Here is a 19390-nt window from a genome sequence, read left to right as displayed (position 1 = left end):
TTAGAAAAACAAATTACATCAAACACACTATTATATTACTTATAAGAAGACAGGAGAGATTCTGACAACAAACATAGCAATATAAAAATAGAAGGACTTACAACAAGAGAAAAAGGACTACAAGACAATAAAAAATATAAATAAAAAAAGAGGATATAAGCACACAGTGCAGTACAAGGGGATAAATAGAGTATGAAAACGCTGGAAAATATGAAGAGATAATGAGGATTATGAGGAGAAAAGTAACAGTATGAGGAGAGAGGGGAGAGTATAAGAAGAAAGATACAGAGTATAAGAAGACAGGGAAATTGTATAAAAAGAGGTTAGATAAAGGAGTATAGCAAGAAATGTGACTATTAGGAGGCAGACGAGACAATAAGGACTGAGAGACATTAAATGGTCCATTACAATGGCAGGCAGATTGCTCCCACCAGGCTGCCAATACCCACCACCTAGAATGACCTCTTGCCATGACTAACAGCTCCACATTAGTGGGAAACATTGTCCACCGCTTTTATGCCCCGGTCACCTTACGACCGGGGCGGAAAGGGTTTATCATGGTAGTGATATCTAATACACACCGCCAGCCATACCATAATGGGCCTCTGCAGATGACTTTCCGTAGCAGCAATACTGTCACAGAAGTGCATGCAGCCTTTCTGTGTGGGCCTCTTGTACGCCCCCAGAGTAAGGGCCTCATTAGGATCGCGGACGGACTTGCGTCCGTCCGTGACCCCAGAGGATGAGGGAACGTCCGCATGGGCTGCGGCGTTCCCTCATGTACGATTAGGATGTGACCGCCACCCTGGCGGTCACATCCTGGATATTTAACATTGCGGCGGGTGCTACTTCAAGCAGCACCCGCCGCAATGTTAAAAGTGTATGTTTAACATTTACATGCACAAAGCAGCAGGCACCGCGAGGTGCCTGCCGCTTTGTGCAAGTAAATGCTGGGGGGTACCATAGGTACCCCCCATGTGCACCCCCCATACGCCAACACCCTGGGGGCCCGCAACGGGCCCCCAAAATCAAAAGTACACATGCTTTTCCACGGCGGAAAAACCGCCGCGGAAAAGCATGTTTACAAATGCTTCCTAATTTGGGTGGCGGTGTCTGATAGACACTGCCAGCCAAATGAGAGCTTTCCCGCCGCGGTTGTAATCTGACCGTGGCGGAAAAGCAGCGGACAGTAACCAAGACTCACCAGCCATCGTAATGCGGCGGTGGGTCTTTGGTGAGTCCGCAGAGGATTTTCCGCCTCCTCCGGGCCGGAGGTGGCTTCCCCCGGCCCGGAGGAGGCGGAAAATCCTCCATCATAATGAGGCCCTAAGTGTGTAATTGACAGAGCACATGAGAGAAACCTGTGGTATCTCCATACATTCACATACACAAAACAAAGATGATGCAGATAGAGGTAGTGATGTTACAGGAGGAGGGGAGATGGTGCAGACAGAGGGGGAGATGATGCAGGCAGAGAGAGAGGTGATGCAGGCAGAGGGTGAGATAGTGCAGGCACAGAGGGACATGGTACAGGCAGAGGGTGAAATAGTGCAGGTTGAAGGGGAGATGGTACAGGAAAAGGGAGAGATGGTGCAGGCAGAGGGAGAGATAATGCAGACAGAAGGGAGATGGTATGGACAAAGAGAGATAGTGCGGACGGAGGAGAGAACAAGCAGGCAGAGAGACGTATAATGAGAGAGAGACGATCAAAAGATCAGACAACGGATTATAAAAATAAGGGATACTATTAAGAGACAGAGGAGACACTGAGCACAGAAACACACTAAGAGTACAGAACAGACTGTGAGAACAAGCAGCACTATAACGAAAGACAAATGAAAATAAATAAAGAGGAAAAATATCACAAGAGAGGAGACACTATAAGCAGAGAGAGGTAGACTGTCAGCAGAAACTGTGAAAATTATGGAAAAAGGAGCAACTATAAATCCTTAATTTACACAGATGCTCAGTGTGATTCTAGACACATTATTTAAAACCATACATTTTACCAAAACATATTCACCACACTAAAATGATGGGGATATCTATATAGATGGGGAAGGGCTGCAGGCAGAAGGAGAGTTGGTGCAGGCAGAGGGGAGAAGAAGCAGAGACAGGGTGACATGGTTCAAACAGAGAGAGAGATGGTACAGGCAGAGACAGAGATAATGAACACAGGGGGCGACATGATGCAGCAGAGAGGAAATGCTGCAAACAGAGGGAGAAATGTTACATGCAGAGGGGACATGGAGCACACAGAGGGGGAGGTAATACAGACAAAGAGAAAATAGTACAGGCAGAGGGTGAGAGGTTACAGGCAGAGAGGGAACATTTTTAACATGGTAATGCTGTCTAATACACACCACCATATCATAATCGGCATCTGCAGATGCAAAGGAGAGGAAGCAGGCAGAGGGAGAGGAATGGTGCAGACAGAAAAGGAGATGGTGTAGGCTGAGAGTAAGCTGGTGCAGGCAGAGGATAGATGGTGCAGGGCTGCAGGCAGAAAGAGAGATTGTGCAGGCAGGGAAGAGATGTTGCAGAGAAAGGGTGAGATGGTTCAGGCAGCGACACAGATTGTGAAGGCAGAGAGAGAGATGATACATGCAGAGGGTGAAATGGTGCAGCAGAGAGGAAATGCAGCAAAAATACGGAGAAATGTTACATCTAGAGGGGAGATGGAGCACACAGAGGGAGAGATGGTGCAGACAGACAGGAAGATGGTACATACAAAGAATGAGATGCTACAGGCAGAGAAGGAGATAATGCACATGGATGGACAGATAGTGCAGACATACAGAGACATATTGCAGTCAGAGAGAGAGATGGTGCACACAGAGGGAGAGATGGTGCATTGAGAGTGGAGATAGTGTGGACAAAAAGAGAGATGATGCAGACAGATGGGCCATGCTGCATGCAAAAACTGTAAAGATTATGCAAAAAGGTGCAACTATAAATCTTTAATTTACACAGATGCTCAGTGTGATTCTAGACACATTATTTAAAACCATACAATTTACCAAAACATATTCCCCACACTAAAATGATGGGGATATATATATATATCGATGGGGAAGGGCTGCAGGCGGAAGGAGAGTTGGTGCAGGCAGAGGGGAGAAGAAGCAGAGGCAGGGTGACATGGTTCAAGCAGAGAGACAGATGGTACAGGCAGAGACAGAGATGATGCACACAGGGGGTGACATGGTGCAGCATAGAGGAAATGCTGCAAACAGAGGAAGAAATGTTACATGCAAAGGGGAGATGGAGCACACAGATGGGGAGGTAATACAGACAAAGGGAAAATAGTACAGGCAGAGGGTGAAAGGCTACAGGCAGAGAGGGAAAAGATTTAAAATGGTATCGCTGTCTAATACACACCACCAGCCATATTATAATAGGTCTCTGCAGATGCAAAGGAGAGGAAGCAGGCAGAGGGAGAGGAATGGCGCAGACAGAAAATTAGATGGTGTAGGCAGAGAGTAAGCTGGTGCAGGCAGAGGATAGATGGTGCAGGGCTGCAGGCAGAAAGACAGATGGTGCAGGCAGAGAAGAGATGGTGCAGAGAGAGGGTGAGATGGTTCAGGCAAAGACACAGATGGTGCAGGCAGAGAGAGAGATGATACACGCAGAGGGTGAAATGGTGCAGCAGAGAGGAAATGGAGCAAAAAGAGGAAGAAATATTACATGCAGAGGGGAGATGAAGCACACAGAGGGAGAGATGGTGCAGGCAGGCAGGAAGATGGTACAGACAAAGAATGAGATGCTACAGGCAGAGAAGGAGATAATGCACATGGATAAACAGATAGTGCAGACATACAGAGACATATTGCAGTCAGAGAGCGAGATGGTGCACACAGAGGGAGAGATGGTGCATCCAGAGTGGAGATAGTGTGGACAAAAAGAGAGATGATGCAGGCAGAGGGGACATGGTGCATGCAAAAACTGTAAAGATTATGGAAAAAGGTGCAACTATAAATCCTTAATTTACACAGATCCTCAGTGTGATTCTAGACACATTGTTTAAAACCATACATGTTACCAAAACATATTCCCCACACTAAAACGTTTAACTGACTGAAAACATTCTATGTATATGACCACTATATTTCAGTGGACAATCCTAACTCAATTTTCAAATACATTTCAAATTTACTGCATTATTTTTTTGCCAGCATTACACCCAAAAGTGAGACCCAATAGTACAAGAAACAGGCCCAAGAGGCTTCTCAGTGGTGTCACTAGAGGGGTGCAGAGGGTGCAGACCGCACCGAGTGATACCCTCACATAGAGTGACACCATCTGCTTATGCTATGTATATAACACAGCTCTTTAGCTTGCCTCTGCTCTGTGTCTATTTAAACTTATTTCAACAGCGAACACACAAATTCAAAGCACATTTCATATGTTTATTTCAGAGATTTTAAGAAAAGGAGAGAACTGTGAGGGAAAAACTATGGGGTAGGAGGGGGAGAACGTGATGAGAAAACAGTTAAAATAGCAGCAGGCAGAAGAGCACATGTAGGCGGAGGGGGACGGATGGTGCAGACAGAAAGGAAGATGGTGCACACAAAGAGTGAGATGGTGCAGGCAGAGGATAGATGGGGAAGGACTGCAGGCACAAGGAGAGTTGGTGCAGGCAGAGGGGAGAAGAAGCACAGACATGGTGACATGGTTCAAGCAGAGAGACAGGTGGTGGAGGATAGAGGCAGAGATGATGCACACAGGGGGTGACATGGTGCAGCAGAGACGAAATGGTGCAAACAGAGGAAGAAATGTTACATGCAGAGGGGAGATGGAGCACACAGAGGGGGAGGTAATACAAAGAGAAAATAGTACAGGCAGAGGGTGAGAGGCTACAGACAGAGAGGGAACATATTTAACATGGTAGCGCTGTCTAATACACACCACCAGTCATATCATAATAGGCTTCTGCAGATGCAAAGGAGAGGAAGCAGGCAGAGGGAGAGGAATGGTGCAGACATAAAAGGAGATGGTGTAGGCAGAGAGTAAGCTGGTGCAGGCAGAGGATAGATAGTGCAGGGCTGCAGGCAGAGAGAGAGCGATGGTGCAGGCAGAGAAGAGATGGTGCAGAGAGAGGGTGAGATGGTTCAGGCAGAGACATTTCTAATATGCACCATTATTTGTTTGGCAGCATTACATCCAAACATGAGACACAATATCAGAAAAAACAGAACACTATAAGCAGACAGAGGTAGATTGTGAGGAGAGACAGGTGACATTATAGAAAAAGGTGCAAATATAATTCTTGAATTTACACAGACACTCAGTGTGATCCTGGTCAAAATGTTTAAAACCATACATTTTACCAAAACACATTTACCACACTAAAACGTTTTAGAGCGAGAACACAGCCCATGTATATGAGCACCACATTACAGTGCAGAAACCGGAGTCATTTTCAAAATACATTTGTAATTTGCAGCATTACTTTTTTGCCAGCATTACTTCCAAACATGAGACACAATATCAGAAGAAAGAGAACACTATAAGCAGAGAAAGGTAGACTGTGAGGAGAGACAGGTGACATTATAAAAAAAGGTGCAAATATAATTCTTTAGTTTACAGAAACACTCAGTGTGATCCTGGTCAAAAATGTTAAAACCATACATTTTAACAAAACATATTTACCGCACTAAAACGTTTAAGAGAGATAACACAGCCCATGTATATGAGCACTACATTACAGTGCAGAAACCTGAGTCATTTTCAAAATACATTTCCAATTTCCAGCATTACTTTTTTCCCAGCATTACTTCCAAACATGAGACACAATATCAGAAGAAAGAGAACACTATAAAAAGAGAGAGGTAGACTATGAGGAGATACAGGTGTCATTAAAAAAAAACGTGCAAATATAATTCTTTTATTTACACAGACACTCAGTGTGATCCTAGTCAAAAAATAAAAAACCATACATTTTACCAAAACACATTACCCACACTAAAACGTTTAAGAGACAGAACACAGCCCATGTATATGAGCACTACATTACAGTGCGGAAACCGGAGTCATTTTCAAAATACATTTCCAATTTCCAGCATTACTTTTTTGCTAGCATTACTTCCAAACATGACACACAATATCAGAAGAAAGAGAACACTATAAGCAGACAGAGGTAGACTGTGAGGAGAGACAGGTGAGATTATAGAAAAAAGGTGCAAATATAATTCTTTCATTTACACAAGAGTGTATGCAGCAGTCTATGAATACTGACTAAAGGCATTACATAAGTGACTGCAAACATTCTACTTTTGTTAGTACTGCACTTTATTCCAAAAAGCTGAATAACTAAACACATTAACTTACCAAATGATTAGACCATAATAGTTATCCAAAAGCAGACAAACTCAGAATATGATTCTACAAACTTTACAAGGATAAACACATTACTCTTACTAAAAATAAAATGCACAACATTCAATCCCTTTGAAGTCATCAACTCACCTTTCAAATTGTTTGGTAGATTAGGAAGAATGCCACTCACACAGCAGATAACCTTATACAGAATCTCTCTTCTCCAGTGCTTGCAGCAGAACCAAAGAAATGACACATTTTCCCTCTCTTTTTACACATATATACACATTACTAACAAATCAAATTCCTTCACACAATAATTCAAAACCAAACACACATTTCTATTGGCTCAACATTTCAAACCTTTCCAACTGACATAACTTTCCACCCTACCCCTAACAGATTATGCAAAAATCAACTATGAACAAAGGTCAAAAGTTCAGCACATTGTAAAACACTGCTCCTCAATAACTTTAGAATATGCTTAAGTATTTACTTACAAGTACTAATAAACAGAAAAAGTTTCATTAGAGCCAACCAACACATAAACACATAAAATTTAAAGATATCTGTAAAATGTATTTTTTAAATTGATTTTTACTTGGTTAGGTACGCTTATGGGACGACTTACGTAATTTGCACCGTCCGCGTACGGTAAATCTATCGTTAACATTTTTTTTGCCTCTTTTACTAATTTGTAATAATCCCCGGGACCCCATCCCCTGGGGGTAAAAAAAAACATTGGGGACCGTGGGGGGAGCCCCAAAGCCCCCACGATCCCAGCCGGCTCCCCACGTCCTTAGGGAGCCGGCATTGCTTTTCATCAGGGAGAGCAGCTGACATGCTGCTCTCTCTGATGAAAACCAGTTTGCTATGGTAGGGTGGGAGCCGCGAGGCTCCTACCCTACCATAGCAAACAGCAGTGTCCCAGGGGTAGGCACCCCAGGACACTGCAGGAGCTGGTCCTGGGGAGGTGGTGATCCCCAGGGCCATCTATGGCTTCAGGAGGGGGGCCACGTGGCCTCCCTCCCAACATAGAAAAACCCCGGGGGGTGGTGGTCCCCGGGGCTACGGGGGGGGGGGGCCATGAGCTCCCCGCAAACATATAGTTAAAGCCCCTGGGGATGGGGTCCCCGGGGATTATTAAAAATTAGCAAAAGAGGCTATTTTTTTTTACGATAGATTTACCGTACGCGAACGGTGCGAATTTTGGAATTTGTCCCGATGGCGTACCTAAGCAAGAAAAAAAAATATATGAACATTGAGAATCATTGGAAAACTTCCTAATCAACCCTAGGAGGTTAAAAAAGTACTATACCAAACAGCACATTTTTCCTATCGATCTACACACGTAATCTACACACATACACAAATAAATAACAAATCTGTTTATTCCCACATTAAAACAAACTGAAACACACTTTTATATTGCTAGAACTTTTCAACCCTTTCCAACTGACAAAACTTTCAACCCTTCCCTCAACCACATTCTACCAGTTACCATAGAAACACTTCAGGGTGCATCTAACTGACAACACAGGTGAAAAGTTCATCATACATTGTTGCAAATCAAAACACCAAGTGTGCTTGACTTGAGAATATACCAGCTTATCTTATGTAAGGTTCTTTTCTATCATTTTTTTACCAATAAAAATCAGGCTTTTAAAAAACAGACATTCAAACTATAATGACCTGGTCCTGCTCAGGCAATATTCTTTACTCTCTTTTACACAAATGTACTACTCATTACAAAACTTTACAACTCTCTCCCCGATCTTCACAGTTCATGGGGTAGAAAGTACACCGTTATTATGCCCGATATTATTAAAAAACCATAATCCCTTACTAGACAGTCGTGCTGAATGGACAACATACAACAATGTATAGTGTGAAAAAAATTGTGAGAAAGCGAGGCGACCCCTCACGGGCAAACCACCAACGGGGAACCTGGTAGGTACTCACCAGTGTTGCCCTGTTCTCATCATCGGCAGTCACCAAGCTTTGAAAAAAATGTGTCCAAGAAAAGCATAAAGGTGTATGTGCAAGAAAAGTGCAGTGGAAAGAATAATGAAAAACGCATACAGAGAACAAACAACAACCAATGTGCTGTAAAAGGATAGGAAATGCACACCAGTACGACCTTTATTCCATTCCTTCGTGCAACCTATCTACTTAAAAAGCTGGGCAAGGCTATTATTCATATAGCCACATACCACACGACAACATGTTTCATTGCCTTGTATACTAATGGCAATTTCTTCAGGGCATCAATTGTTTAGCCACTGTATCAGAAACTGGACACACCATTCTTCACGACTGTCAGGAAAAACACAAAAGTGGCATCCTTACATACTGCCCGAAGGACATATATTCACATTAGCCAAAATGTACAGAAACAGATAAGGGCTTATAATATTTACACCCAGAAGGCCTAAGTGACTCCTACCGACCGTGAGTTACAAGTTAAAAACGCAAAGAACAACCCCTCCTGTGAGTTGTCTCTAGTCTCATGTCGTTTTCTTAACTACAAAAAAACGAGAGTAGTGTCAAAGCGATACTTCCCTTTAAGAATTTAAAATTCTCACTTAGCTGGTTGTCACCAATATCCCAGCTCGGACTGATCTAATATACCCCTCTCCTTATCGATATTCAGAGACCTGCACCGGCGTTTACTCAGCCTGTAAGTCACCGTCTTGACTCGCCCGATTATTAACACTCTGGTGCCCCGTGTAGTCTCATCAGGGATGCGGCTCCTCTCAGTAGAGGACGCATTCGACATGTTTGATTGGGATATTTCTATTGGGATCAGTACAACATCTTGGACCAGTTTATTATCGCGAGAGGACGCAACTGAGTTACGAGATAATCTCTTTAAAACAACGGTATTAAATCTCGCATTTAATGCAATTGTGTTTATTTACGTAGTTTTAAACGTACACATCGCTCCCCTTCGTGATCACATTAAGTAACCTGAATGGATCGACAATATTTTGCCGCCATCATGATGTATATGCATTGTATCGGAGATAGACTAAAGACCACCCCAAATGTATACAAAGTGCTCCTGCTGCCCATGTTTGTATCTACATTGGTGTCACAGGTGGAGCAGCATTTATTCATGATATCTCTTATTTTTAAGCTGCTATTCCATGTCCACCCTGGCAACCCATGTTGTACCTACTGCGCATCTTGCACACTATTTTCTACGTGTTGGATTTACGATTAGAAGCTAGAAATATATATATTCATGCTGTTTTATGATAACAATTTACCTGTACATCCCCATGGCAAAAAAGAGGGGGGAAGGAGGGGGGAAGAGAGGGAGAAGAAGAGGAGAGAAAAATTCTGGAGGACATGCACCTTCACCGATATCAAAAGGGGTTGAAATGTAAATACACAGCAAGTTCAAGGACAAATTCTAACTTAAAAATGCATGACAAGATTTAATGCACCTTGTTCCATTCCAAAAGCTCGCTGAGCCCCCACTGTTCACTTTTTTCTTGAAAAATCCATCTCGCCTCCTTGGATATCAGCAATCTTTCTACATTCTGCGGATCGCTTACTAATTTCTCTAGAACCACCCAGGTGAAACTATGCTTGATGGTATGGCAATGCTGGACTAGTTTTGTAGTTAGTTTCCCCATTCTGATTGTACTGAGGTGTTCGTGAATCATTGTTTTTATTATGGTGTTGTAAGTCATATATATTGCAGTACACTCTCACATTGTAGCCTGTATACCACATTTGTGGTATTACAGTTACTGAACTGTCCCAAGAACCAATCTTTCCCTGATCTTAGGGTAACACTAGTGCATTTTTTAGTCAGCGGACACACAGAACAAGTCCCACACGGAAAATGTCCTTTAGGGATAGAGTTCCCTTTCTTGTCTTTGGTCACTGGCACCCAGGTATGTACCAATTTGTCTTCTAGGTTGCTAGATCTTTTAAACGCAAACCTCGGGGGCATCTTGAAATCACTATTCGAAAGGAGCGACCAATTTTTCCTAATCGACTGCCTAATCCTAGCGGCCAGGGGATCATTTGTCATGATGACCGGAATAGAGTCATCCTTCTTTTTTGGGGTAACTTTCAACAAGACACTTCTTGGAGTATTAAGTGCCCTCTTCTTTGACTGTTTAATGATTTTCACAGGGTATTTCCTTTCTTGTAATTTTTTACTTAGAGCCTGCGCCTGTTCCATATAGACAGCTGTAGAGGAACAGTTCCTACGATACCTAGGGAACTGACCCACCGGCAGGTTATCTCTGAGCGCTCTTGGATGGTAAGACTCGTATGAGAGCAAAGAGTTCCTGTAGGTGGGTTTATGATGGACTGGAGTCAACAAACCTCCTCCATTGGCCTCCATATCTAGGTCTAGGTATACAGCCGAATTCCGACTATACATCCAAGTAAACGGAAGACTAACATCTTGACAGTTTAACCAGTGAAGGAACTCCAGCAGGATAGATTCCTCCCCGGACCTGACGCAGAATACGGCGTCGATATACCTCCTCCAAAGGCGCAGACGTCCTTTGAAGGGGTTGGTTGAAGAGTATACGACGTGCTCTTCGAACTGGCCCACGTAGATACACGCCAGGCTGGGTGCCATAGTAGCACCCATAGATGTCCCTGTGGTCTGCAAAAACAACTTATCCTTATAACAAAAGAAATTTCTTGTGAGGGCAAGTTCCACACATTGTAGAACAAACGTTTGTGGCACATCATAGAACCATTCTTGTCCCTCAAGAGCTCACCCTGCTGCCACCAGCGCGGCATCTTGGGGGATACAAGAATAAAGTGATTCAATATCGATGGTAATGAGGAACTCTTTTTCTGGATCAAACACCATCTCACCCACTATATTAATAATGTCCATTGTGTCCTTCACAAACGATCTCTGGGCTATTACTGATTCCCGCAAGAAGCAATCAGCAAACTGGGAGAATGGTTATAAAACCGATTGAATCCCAGACACGATAGGCCGCCCTGGTGGTGGACGGGCGGCCTTATGTATTTTGGGGAGGGAATAAAAAGCCGGAGTCCTGGGGTTGTCGTTCACCAGGAACTCTGCCTCCTTAGTTGTTATCCACTTCCTTTCTTTGGCCACACCAACCATTTTCCGTATAGTTTTCAACAGTTCCGGTGTGGGATCTTTATTAAGGGGTTGGTAATTAGTGCGAACACCAAGCAGCCGATAAACTTCGGCTTCATAGTCACTGGTATTAAGAACAACTACTGCTCCACCCGTGTCTGCGCTTTTTATGGTTAGTAAGGGATTATTTTGCTAGCCTTTTACTGCATCCCACTCGATCTTAGACATATTCTTATAACTTGAATTGGTATTGTTAAGTTCCAAGTTCTCAATGTCCTGGAGAACTCTAGATTCAAACACAGCAACCTCCGGGCCAATAGCCCCACTCGGAGGACAAAAAGTTGATGGTCTTTTTAGGTTAGTAGTGAATATACCTATTTCTTCATGAGTTTTATTAGTAAAGAATTTTTTGAGTGTTATTCTGCGAATAGTTTCATTAAACTCGACCCTACACTTGAATGAATCATGGATCGGGGTAGGGACGAAGCCCAGACCCTTGTTTAAAACCTTCTCCTCACTACTTGTCAAAATATGGTCAGAGAGATTGACAACAATGCTAGTTACAACTGTTGTCTACCTCTGCTGCGGGTCACTCACGGGGAGTAAGATTGCCATTGGGGTGGTGGTTGATTACCTCCCCCTCTTCCCCTTCCTATTTGGCCATTCCCCTTCTTGTTGGTCGATTGGCCCGATCCTAAAAAAGAACGCAAGAGCACTCCAAGATCTTCGTTGCTGTGCCCTTGTGGGTTAAACCTTACTCTATTGGGCTGGGGACCCTCCTGTTCCTCTTCACTTGACGTGTTATCAAAGTTCCAGTTATTTGGGGTACGCCTTTGTTGCTGTCTACCTTTTCGCCCCCTGCGTTGACCACCCACATTCAATTGTTCAGTCCCAGGTTGATCATAGGTGGCACTAATATAAGGGAAAGCCCACTCATGTGTATATCTTTCCAAGTTGCGTTGGAGACCTTTGATTTTTTGATTTACCATATAATTTTTATATTCACTCAGGTCGTCCTGAATTCTGCTCAAATGTTCTTTGGTATTGATGAAGGTGTTATCACGTTTAATACTTTCTTCAAGTTCCAAAATTTCTTTTAGAAGTTCCTCACACAAAAAACTTAAAAAACAGAAACATGCACACTAGTTTTGTAGCTAGTAACATTTCAAACAACCAATTACTTCATTGATTTTTTCAAAAGTCCACTTATCCACCATTTTAGAAAAAAAACTTCAAACTGCCCCTTCGTTTACAGAGACCATCTGAGTGCATCCAGACCTCTCTTCGAGATGTTTAAAGTGTGCATTGTGGGACACAGCTATATTTTCTGGAGTGAAAGGTATGCACAACAGAAAGGAACTCACAAAGACCTAGGTTTATCAAATGTAGACATTAAATGGATTGGACAGAGAGGGTTAAAGTGGCAGCAATTGATGCCATTGCAAAATCCTTTATGCATCTCCATCACCCTGACCTCATAATTGTGCACTGTGGTGGCAATGACCTAGGCACTTTTGACTGAGGTAGGTCTGGAAATGTTTATGAAGGACACCTTTCGACAACTGATGACACTTTTCCCCCAAACTGCCTTTGTCTATTCTAATGTACGACAAAGGCAGAAATGGAACTGGTCCAACCAATATTGTCCACAGATTGAGAAAGCTAGGAAACATGTGAATAAATCGGTTGCTGCCCTTCTCCGACACTATAGAATGGGTTCCATTTACAACAACAATCTGCGTTTCAATATGCAAGGCATCTATAGGAGAGATGGTGTACATTTTACAGAGGAGGAAAACAGAGTCTTCCTTATAAACTTAAGACTCCGCATCAGTACTTACCTGTAGGTTCTAAAATCTCCCAATAAACACAAGGGTTCTTTTTAGAGCCACCAAACTAACTAAACACATACACTTCATAAATATCTAAAAATATTTTACTTTTTCTTGCTTAGGTACGCTTATGGGACGACTTACGTAATTTGCAACGTCCGCCTACGGTAAATCTATCCTAAAAAAAAATAGCCTCTTTTACTAATTTTTAATAATCCCCAGGGACCCCATCCCTTGGGGCTAAAAAAAAATGTTGGGGACACGGTCCCAGCCAGCTCCCCACGTCCCTAGGGAGCTGGCATTGCTTTTCATCAGAGAGAGCAGCTGACATGCTGCTCTCTCTGATGAAAAGCAATTTGCTATGGTAGGGTGGGAGCCCAACTGCCATCCCGCGCTTACTTCACTGACCTGCTTATTTCTGCCAGCGCCCCAGTCCACCACGGGTTTTCCCGTTTGTTGTGGAGGGCGCCTGCATAGATCTGGTGTCCCTGACCTGATTGGATACTGACGGTCACGCGGGGCTACACCCTCAGGCCACACCTTGTGTATGCTTGATGCCTTCCTCCGCGTGCAGCGGACGCGTGCAGCGGTTGCGAGCCGAAGTCGCGCCCGTCTGCAACTGTCCGCGCTGAGTTCGCGCCTGGGGCCAGGCGGGCTGTTCCTCGCTTCAACTTAGCCGTAGGGAATTTCCTGTATTCTTATAATACCTTGCTCTCTTTAAGACCACCTTCTAAATCCTGCCAACACACCTTCCCCCTGATGAATTATCTTCTGTTCTCTGTTGTAGCTGTCATTCTGGGAATACTAGTATGCTGCATCCTGGAAAGCGGCGGGTGGCTACTGAGTCGCTCAAGGATTGTACCTTGGAAACAGAAGAAGGTTTCCTTATCAATATCAGATCCCTGTCTAAAAATAACATTGCTTTTAATGACTTCGTCTCACTTAGGAAACCCTCTTGGGTCTTTATCACTGAAACGTGGGCCTCTGACTCTTCAGGCCCCGACCTGGTTGCGGCCATTCCCTCTGGTTACATTTTGACCAGGATGGACAGGACTGGGCGAAGAGGTGGTGATTTAGGAATCTTACATAAGGCCTCGCTCTGCTAGTCACCGGGTTGCCGCAATATTAAGGAGACGACTGACGACTCACAAGCCGAAACCGAAATGCGTAAGGCAAGTGCTTGCCGCTAAAAGAACATAGAACACACATAGCCGAAGCAGGAAGCGATATCAAACAGGCTGTAACCAACCTACAATACCGGAAAATAAAATTGACGACCTTGAAGGGACAAAGATTCGATCCCTTAAGATACAGAGTGAAAGGATTTCAGTCAAGAACAATACTCTACCTGCGGACCGGCGACTGCTGGTAAACAGATACATTCTATAAAGGCAGAGCCTCGATGAGAATCCGTTGAGTGGACATACCGGATTCGAAACGCATTGGCGTAAAAGAGAGTAGACAGTAGTTTGCTAATAGACTAAAAGAATCAATTTATGGTCTATTTTTGTAAAAACGAATTGCTAATTACATTAAGTTGTTGTTCATTAATTTTTGACTTTCATTAATTGTCTATTCTAAACTTGAGCCCATATCGTAACTCTTGTCTTTGCAAGATAATGAATGTTTTTTGTGTATATATCAAAGCAAATAATTGTGTATATACAATTTGGTGTATGTAATGTTTTGTGTTGTAAATAATTGTTTTTATGTGTGAACAAAAAATACGAAGAAGTGTCCTTTTCATACATAAAATAGAAAAAATTGAAAATAATAAAGGAAAAAGGGTAATAGCACTATACCCAGATAAACCCAGGAGTTTCAATTAGTTTTTTCCTCAAAATAAGAGGATTTAAAGTAATTTTGTAGTTGGCATCTAGTTTTTTCTAAATATATCTTACGGTCCAGCCGACCACACGTCCCAGGACCTGACTCCCCCATTGTTTCTCAGATTGGCTTAGACGGTAAAGGCAGGGCTGTAGAAAGCAGGAAAGATACTGGCACGCCCATCCAGAGCCCTCTGGAAAGACACAACATAAATGTCTTCTAAAAGCATACAAACTAGCGATTATTGAGGAAAAGAAGGTTTATTATGCCAATTTGATGGCATCTTTAAAATCACCTAGGGATCTTTTTAAGATCATCAACTGCCTCTCTGTCCCCAAGATCATGGACCCCATAGTGGAATCCCAGGAGCTCTGCAATAACATCTCAACCTTCTTCCACACTAAAATCGTTGATATTCATAAATCTCTTGAGCTTTTGAATGCTGAGCTGGATGTCAACATCCCTCCGCCTTTCGTGCATGAAACTGCCCCTTTTGTTGCAAAACCTGTGCCTATTCTTCTTGATTTTCCTCTGCTTACCCTAGATAGGTTTTACCGCCTCCTGGACAGAACTAAATCAGGGTCTCCTCTGGACCGCTGTCCTTTAAAAATCCTGAAGACCTGTAGGGAGGTGATTGCCCCTCCTCTCCTTGAGGTGATGAACTTTGCAATTTCTGAGAGAACCTTTCCCCTTCCATGGAAATGGGCAGTTGTCAAACCGCTTTTGAAGAAGGCTTCTCTGGACCCTGGGGTCCTGAAAAACTTTCGCCCAATCTCCCTGCTGCAAGCCTCCGCTAAAATCCTGGAGGCTCATCTAAACAACCATCTTACAACCTTTACGGAGGACTTTAACCTTTTGGATAGCTCACAGCATGGCTTTCGAAGCGTTCACAGCACGGAATCTGCCCTTACTGTCGTGATTAATAATATCCGATCTGAGGTCGATAGAGGACATACCACTCTTCTAGTCCTTCTCGACCTCACAGCAGCCTTCGACACCCTGTCCCCCTCGGTCTTGGTTTCCAGGCTGGGGGAGATAGGGATCGGAGGTTCGTCTCTTAGCCTCTTGGCCTCCTTCCTTCACCAAAGGGAGCAAAGAGTCAAGCTGGGCGAGTTCCTCTCTCCTTCCAAGGCCATGCAGTGTGGGGTCCCCCAGGGTTCTTCTTTAAGTCCCTTACTGTTCAACATCTATGTGACCCCCCTGGCTAGGGTTGTGAGATCCTTTGGGTTTGAGGTGCTGTCATACGCTGATGACACCAAAATTCTGGTCTCCCTCACCCAGTCGGTTGCGCACTCTGCCTCTAAGTTTAGATCTTGCTATGGAAGCGGTTTCGCAGTGGATGATCCGAAAATGTTTAAAGCTCAATGGAGAAAAAACGGAGTTCCTGATCTTCGGGGGCAATCAGGACATCTGGTCCAGTGACTGGTGGCCGCCCTCTCTTGGGGACTGCCCTGTTCCCTCTCACTCGGTCAGAAATCTGGGGGTCCTGATTGATACTTCACTTTCCTTTGACTTTCAAGTCAGTAGGACTGTCTCCACCTGCTGTGGTGTCATCAGGATCCTCAAAAAGATCGCGGCCTACCTTTCCCCAGCCACCCAGAAGCAAGCTACAGTGGCTCTGGTCTCTTCGAGGCTGGACTACTGTAACGCCCTGTATCGGGGCATGAATAAGAGTTCGGTTCACCATCTCAAGGTGGTATAGAACGCCACCGCTAGGATCGCGTTGGATCTTCCTCGGCGCTCCTCAACTTCACTGGCTCGGAAAAACCTTCACTGGCTCCCGGTCTAGTCCAGGATATCTTTCAAGCTGCTCTGCCTTGCTCATGGAGCCCTTTATGGCCCGGGAGCAGAAGGTATTAGGTCTGTTCTTCAACCCTACAGTCCAATCAGAGTTCTTTGCTCCTCTTCTAAAAATCTCATTCTGGTCCCGAGATTTGCAAAGGCAAGATGGGGGGGGTAGAGCCTTTTCCGCGCTGGCGCCTAAGCTCTGAAATTCCTTTTCTCCAGAGTTGGCCGGTCAATGCTCGCCAGGTCTCTTTCGCAAACAATAAAAAACCTGGCTCTTTTTGAAGGCTTATCCGTAGATTTTGGATTTGGTGCTGTAAGTCTATATGTCCTTCTTTTCCATCTTTTGCCATTAATGTGGCAGGCGCCTTGATGCCCGTGGGCTAAGTTGCACCTTATAAGACCCCCATTCATTTATTCATTCAACTACTCCCAGTTATGTGATTCACTCTGCCAGCACAGAATTGCTAAGGCAGGAAAAATAAAACTTTCTAAAATTGGCATTTTCAAAATTGAAAATGAGATTTTACCATAAACAAGGTTTCTCAGAGTGAGGGGGGACACCCCACGGTGTTAGGCATGCTACTCCTGCTCTCCTGCTCTACATCCCAACAGTTCAGGGGTGGTGTCCCCTGACTGGCCACTCAGTCCAGGCTGAACAGGGGACAGGGGTGAGTCCTCCTTTACCCTGCACCTCCATCGGTGCTCCCAAACCCTCCGCTCGGTACCCCCAGAAAACTGAACCATCAGGGAGGTCGCCCTTCTCAGTTCTCCTGACACCGGGAGCAACTCATTCCCCAGAATGCAATCTGTGGGCATCTGGGGACCCACCTCTATTATCATTGTTTAGTTTGTAAAATATTACGTACCAGTGCCCACGTGCACACATTTTTTCTCGGAAGCCCACAGCTAAAGGCATCATACTTCCTGGAAAATTAATAAATTCATCCACTAGCATAATCTATTCGATCCCTATTGAACTTATTTGCTTTTCTCTTCTCTTCTCTTCTCCACTTCCATTTCATGTTTGTTAATATTTTTCTCCATTGCTTCCAAAGCTCCTTTAATTACTTCATTTACAGCATGTTTCTCCAATTCATGTTCCAGATCCATACATTTTTGGAATTACTTTTTATTTACTTTCAGCATGTATTATTAGAGTTTTCATTAATCTAAAAGAGCATTAATTTGTGTCAACTTGCCATTGCTTGATTAAGTCTTCATCTAGATAATTTAAAGTTGGGATTTTTAAAATCCTAAGGCCCTTTGGCACTCCATTATATTCGATGTACTTCTGGAGTGTGGTCATTTCCCACCATTTACTAAGTTTCATTATTCAACTATATTCCAAGTATTTGATCATGGTATTCACTGTTAATTTTCTTCCTTCTTCATGTACATCTTTAGTATTTGTTGACGATTTTGCATCATCATTTTAGTAATTCACTTTCCCTCTATTTCTGCCTCTATCCACCATATTGTCCGTTTTTGAAGACCCTTTGACTGTCCGATGCACCAGACAATTATCGATGTATACTTTATGCTTGCTGAGTCAGATTTTCCAGAATATTATAAATAAACGAGAACTGGAGAAAATGTCCAATTTGTTGTCCTCTTTTATTTCTACTTGCCAACTGTGCTGTCCGCTTATCTGAACAATTGATCAGAGCGTGGAACCGGTGCAGTTCAATCACCCACAGGCCTCCTTTTGGTGCCGGGTTGGCAGGAACCACACCCCCACAACTACCTATGCAGTGCTGAGTGTGTCATTCCCCAGTACCACCCCCGCCTGGATCTCCCACTCACTGCTTACCAGTATATTACACACACACACACACACATATATATATATATATATATATTGTTCTCCAACTTGAAAAATGGCAGCGCCTCTCCGTTTCCCCAGCGCGCAAACAGCAATAATCGTCCCGAGTCAGACTTGTGGAATAGCTTCTTTTATTTCGCCATCAAAGTGCAGGGTGCAGAAAACATCAAACAGACGCGTTTCGGGCGCGGACGCCCTTGCTCACTGTCAGCGAGAAATGGACATGGCAACCATTAAATAACAAACATTGATGTTCAAAAAGCGCGCCAGTGCATACACAGAGGTTAACATAGACAAAGGACTAATAGTTTAAAACCTGAAAATAGGTAACTACCATAGCGGCCATTGGTAAGTGGTAAAACCAACATTGACCCTTCATATGTGTACAAATACAATAACATTACTAATGGTGACCACAATAGTGCAAACAGCATTGTAATTAATCGATGTTAATGTAAACAAATAACACATGTGCAAATACGCAAGTTGATGTGCAAATAGGCAAATATCTAAAGTGTCATGTGCAATTACATAATGCCTAAGCGGACATGATTTAACTGTTTGAATACATTAAGTTTTAAAGTGCAAGGTGCCTTGTAAACTTTATAACTGTGCAAATACGCAATTTGAAATGCTGTCACCTTAATGGTAGATATAACTTCAACCATATATAATTACACATCATTCTTTGGCGTGTTGATGTTTCATTAAGTT

This window comes from Lissotriton vulgaris, chromosome 3_1 (assembly GCF_964263255.1).
Source record: "Lissotriton vulgaris chromosome 3_1, aLisVul1.2, whole genome shotgun sequence".
NCBI classification, from domain to species: Eukaryota; Metazoa; Chordata; class Amphibia; order Caudata; family Salamandridae; genus Lissotriton; species Lissotriton vulgaris.
This window is presented reverse-complemented; position numbering follows the sequence as displayed.